The sequence below is a fragment of the Corvus kubaryi genome, unplaced genomic scaffold (assembly GCF_017639235.1).
Source record: "Corvus kubaryi isolate FWS band 111438036 unplaced genomic scaffold, C.kubaryi_AGA036_p1.0 137, whole genome shotgun sequence".
Classification (NCBI taxonomy): Eukaryota; Metazoa; Chordata; class Aves; order Passeriformes; family Corvidae; genus Corvus; species Corvus kubaryi.
The window spans coordinates 24,919,956-24,925,726 of NW_024580671.1; the positions used below are offsets into that span (position 1 = coordinate 24,919,956).

At 38.5% G+C, this 5,771-nt stretch overlaps 1 long non-coding RNA gene across 1 annotated transcript; it reads left to right on the forward strand.

The window, feature by feature from the left end:
• Positions 1–624: 624 nt before the first annotated feature.
• LOC121659461 lies at positions 625–3,184 on the forward strand. The gene is made up of 2 exons (XR_006014342.1): positions 625–743; positions 2,579–3,184. It is a non-coding gene; the product is annotated as an uncharacterized LOC121659461 (long non-coding RNA).
• The last annotated feature ends 2,587 nt before the right edge of the window (positions 3,185–5,771 follow it).

Here is a 5,771-nt window from a genome sequence, read left to right on the forward strand (position 1 = left end):
TTTTGCCACATGCATTTTGCCACTCTTTATAATTCATTGCAGACAAAGGTCTCTTCCAAGCTTTATGCTATTTAGTCACTTAGGATCCCATTTTATCTCTGTTGAGATCAAGTGAAACACTCTTATGAATGAATCAATGGATCAAACATTTTGCCTCAGCAGTCTTTTATTTCTGTTTAGTCACATGCATTTCAGCTGCTCTAATATGTTGAAAAGTATAGCCAGAACAGAAGTCACTGTAGTCTGGAAAGCCCTTGCTCAGTCACTTACCAGAGTAAGGGGCATCCCAATGTGACCTGAAAGTTCTCCAAATGCTTTGTACATGCCTGGGGTGACTCTATAGTAAGCAGCTGTGTTTCTATTTCTTGCCTGAATCTGATCAGGGTCCAGAAATGAAGCAGAGTGGCATGCGGGTTCCCAGCTGGGGGCTCCTGAGTTCAAAGCAGCCCTGGCACACTGACCAGAGGTAGGTGTGGCTGCACAGCCAGGCACACCAGGAACACATCAACAGGATTGTCTCTTGTCTGATGCAAAACTCACAAAATAGTAAAGCATCAGCCACAAGGATTATTCCCCTTCCAGAGAGCAAAACAGTGCCTCAGGAGGAGTACAATGTCAAGTGGTAATAATGACAAGGTTTACAGCATCCTCAGTCTCCCAGGTAATTTGTGTTTTGCCATCACAGGAGAGGTCCCCTGATGCCCCAGTTTGATGTCTGACTAATCCACCTGTGACATGCTCAGGTAAGTCTTCATGTTTTGGTATCTTTGCAGGGAAAACATACAATTCTGGATGAAGCTGATAAAAGCCAGAACTGGGTTAAGGAGCCCATACAGAATGGGCAAGTGGGGAAGAGATAGAAAAGGAGCTCTTAAGTGTACACACTGAGCTTCCTTACTCTCATGAATTCCAGTTATCTAGGCTGGAAGAGAGGGTGAGATATGCAGGATTGTATCTGATTGCTTGCAAGTTTGTCACCATACATCCTAAGAACTGAGCCCTAGGGTAAAAAGTTACTGTGTTCTGCTTATAAAATAAAAAAGGAAACAACAGAAAAACTGTAAGTTTTCTTTGGGAATATAGATGAAAAATATAAGAGACCAAGGGAATATAGTATTTACTATTGACTGTTTAGGACACAACAAAAATTAAGTTGGGAATTATTTAATAGCTGTGAGACATGCAATAAAATATTTGTCAAACAAAAATGTATGTAATTTTTATGAAGATAGTAGTTGTTCCATGATATATCATACCTCACTAGCCTATTATTTTGCTTTTGTGAATACATCTTCCCAAAAAAAGTAGATTTTCTTCTCCATTTTTAAAATCCTTTTTTATTACAATTAATCATGAAACACCTAGAGATGGAAACTTTAAAGATTAAAAGCAGATTTATTTTAAATAATGTATAAGATTATTGAATAATATTTCTGGTTTATGTATTTACATATTTTTGATATATGAAAATATGTTCAGATATGTTATCCAGCAATAAAAGTTGAATAATTCAAAAGGGGGATATAATCTTTCTTTATTGACCTAACAAACAACTTCACATACTGTTCATGGCTGTACCTGCAGTATAATCTAGACATAGACAAAGCAGATTTGCTGTCACTTGTGACTCCTGTTAATGGTGCAGCCATTGTTGGGGCAGCTCATCCCACTGGTCAGTTTGTGTCACTTATTCAGACTTTGTTTAAAAAATCTTCCCAATTCATAGCTCCTTCACATGCACGTGGTTGTGCAGCCACAGGATGGGCTGCATCTGCCTGGCTGAAAGTGTCCTGGAAAAGAGGGGATGGGGGGAATATATATATATTTTCTGCCATAAAATATTTAATATCCTTTTCTTTTGTTGTGTATTGGAAGTGCAGATGGTGGCAAGAGGACAGGAATGAGAAGCTGGGCTGACTTCTGGATGAGTGGATGAGGCATCCCCACTGCTGAGGCAGACCTGAGTGCCACTCTTTCTGTGATTGGAGATACAGCTCCATGAGTACTGCCTTTAATGGCATAGTTGAGTTTGTGCTGATAGATGAAATTACCTCTGAAAAAGAATTTCCAAGCACCCCCTCCTTTGGTGGGGTTATTTTGAAATTCCTTTGTTTTAAAATATTTGGTTTATAATGCAACTATCTCAGAGCCTACCAACACAGATAGGAAAGGCAGAAATCAGCAGGTAGGGTCAGTTCTGGGCAGTGCTATTGAGAGAAAAAGTTGGTTTGCGTTACATCCAGAAATGTAAACTAGAATTAATTCCTTCCCAAACTAGTATGGCTTTGTACTTCAAACCCTGATTTCTGGAATCAGGACTTCTTGTGGAAAACAGGTAAGACTGGTTCTTGAACTTCAGTCACATAGGTATTTCGCAGGTGGTCACTGATATATTCTAGCACCTGTGCGTACCAAGAATCATTCCTGATTCCACAGTAGGGTAAATTTGCCCCTAATTAGATATGTTTCCCTACAGAAGCTAAAGGAAAAAGGCCCATCTTATAAAGTGATTTGATGCTGAGCTTTATTTAGTACTAAGACATCCTGACTCTTTCTTTCATCTCTTTTTCTTTCATAGGCATGTCAGAAACACAAATGCACGCAAACATGCTGACACAGGAAAATGAAGACCGTGGGAAGAGGAGAGAGGAGAATGGGGTGAAAAAACCCAAAGAATGCTTTTCTGTAGATCTCCCAGGAGATACCCAGATCATTTTACCTGTGCTGAGACACTAGTCTTAAGGAGCCTCCAGGGGAGCTCTGACTGTTTTAGAGATTGCTATTGCCAGTTGATATCCTGTTGCTCTCTTGAGGAGCCTCTTGCCACACACAGCACAGCTGGAAGAAAGGACCATATGCCCAGACCTCAGCCCCATCCTTTGCAGCCCATACCACTTTGAACTGACTCAGATTTAGGCTTGTGCTTGCACTGATGTGATGTGATGTGTGGCTGAGCTGTGCAGCAGCTGTAGGGATGCTGGCTGCTGACAGGTACAGCCAGATCAGGGAGACTGGCAAAGAGGCAGGTGGATGGCAGGGTGTCAGTAAGTACCCCAAGAGCCCTGGAAATACTCAGATGATTCCATCTGGAGGTACCTTAATATAACTTAGGCCTATTAATAGGCCTATTCAACCCTATTAAAAATATCTTTACTAATTTCATTAAAGCAAAAGATAAACTCTACATATAATTTTCTGTTGGCTTAATTTCCCACCTCATTCCTTTACTTGCTTTCATCAGTACTTTGATTCTACTCCTACCACCTTTCTTCCAGCTAACTGTTCCTTCCTTTTTTTAAAATATTTTTGCACCAATCCAAGAGATTTAACAGACAGTATCCATCTTCACATGAGGTGGGTTTGTAAGTACAAGTGCTGTGAACGTAAAGGGGACAAATACCACACTGGCCTAGGTGGCAAGGAAAAAAAACCTACAGAAGATATCTGTGCTTGCCATGCAAAGATTCAAGATACTTTAAGACAATCGGTTCAGTCAGCGTATTTCAGCAGATGTGGGCTATTTCAGCTCACTGTTTGCATATTTTATATCAAGTGACCTGACAAATGTCATGAAGAGGTGAACAGGGAATAGAGAAATCAGTCAAGGTGATGGATGAGATGCAGACTTGATTGTTTATTCAAATCATTCCCACAACGATTGAGTCTTACTGATTGCAGACAGCATTTTGTCACAATCATTAGGAGAGGGCAAAGGTGACAGGAATTTAATGGCCAAATTAGAGTTATTGAACGGTGCCGAGTAAGACAATATTTTTAAACTCTGAAGCAGAAGACTTTTATCAGTGACCAGCAACATTCAGAACTTTCTCTAAACTATCAGTTTCTCTGTTTTGTTTGTTTGTTTGTTTTTCTCTTCAAAATACATATCATCTCCAAATGTATTCCAGAGAGTTCCTTCAGTAGCTCCCAGTTTCCCTTGAGGACCTTTCTCTTAAAAGAAACATGGATTCTCACTGTTCCCTCCCACGCCCCTTTAAATATTTGAACGAATCCTCCAAATATATCATTGCACCCTCCCCCTCCTTCTTTGTTATGTTGGTCACGATGTTGGTGTGAGGGAAGCAGCAAGAGAAGGCAGTAGGGCAGGGTGACTCTGCAAGGTGAGGTGCTGCAGCTGGGTCTGCCTGCCCTTGCCTTCAAAGGAGATGAGGTTTATACAAAGACTCCAACACGTTTATACAAAATCACACATTTCTTTTTCATCTTTAAGAATACTACCATTGTGTTTGGTTTGAAGAGAGAGGAGAGTGTGAGGGACACAGGGACTGTGAAAAGAACATCTTTTTCAAAAATACCCTAGGTTTTGTCCTTTCTTTTTCCTCCAGAAACACTATTCTTTGGGTCAGTATTGTATTAAGCATGTTGATGTATCTCTTGAAGGATGATAACCAGCTCATACTTGCATTCCTAATCCAAACAAAGGGTATGATCCACTATACAAAACAATACAAATCCTTATTGCCCAGTAAAAATTCAAGTGTTGAAAAAATAACTTTCCACCTTCTTTGAAAGAAAGTATCAGTCTGGTCAACAGACTCTTTCAACAGCATTAGACTGTAAGCAGTTCAAAGGTATAGAAATGTTGTCATCTATTAGACATTGATTAACATAAAATGTTGCTGAAAGTTAAAAACATATTTTTGTCACACTATAAAATAATAGAAAAAGTACGCCTAATTAATTTTGTGGAAATCAGTGAGATTTAGTCAAGAAGTTTAAAAGACTATAACATTAGAGACACCTCAAAACATATTAATGATCTTCTTAATTTAAGATTATGTGGTGAAAAAAGAAAAAGTTTATGCAGAATAAAAATACAGCAAGAGGAGAAGAAGAACAATTTCTAACCATAGATATGTTCGCCCCATTGAGAAACAGAGCTATGAGGGCATCAGACTAGATGGTAGACTGAAATATGATTAAAAATTTTCTTGTCATAAATAATTTTTAGAAAAGTTCCCTTTACCCCATCTTTTAAAGTGGCTCAAGTAACATTTATTTTTGATTAAACAAGGACAGTTATTCTCCTAAGTTCACTTTGATCACAGGTGTTTATTTTGAGGCAGGTTGAATTTGGACTCTTGCCACTACTAACTTGGAGTTTCTGCTGTGATCCAAGAATTCAAAATTTGAAAATGAATGTTTAAAAGGATGCACTTGTGTATATTAGTTGACCAGAAAATCACTGGGAGTTGCTGGCTTTGTGCAACTGGAAAACAGGTGACATCAGAGTCCATAAGCTGAAGCATTTGCAGCACAGTTCAGAAGAGCTGCTGATATTATCAGGATTTGTCCAGCTTGAGGAGTACTGCATAAAAATCTCACCAGTCAGAAATGACAAATTCAAAATGAAAGATGTATTGAGAAATGTCCTTTATGATGATAAGAGTGGAAATATTTTCTTATGAGAGCACCCAAAACACTTTGGGCTTTTCATCTTAAACACAGCTAAGCTGACATGATTTCTCTGTATACACTTATGAGGTTTACTGCAAGTGGGTCAAAATTACTAAACTAAACAATTTTTGTAACAACTGGCAACAATTAATCCAATTATATGTTTAGACTTCAAATTAAAGATTTCTAACTTTCAGAGAAGTAAGATTCTATACCATTTTCCAAAGACCTCCTGAAGACAAAAAACTTATCCCTTTAATAACACAATTTACAAAATATATGCAAAATTTATTTACTTAAGTTAATGAGGTGTAGAATCTGGTAGCCCACTCTTTAGTCTCCCTGTTTACAAG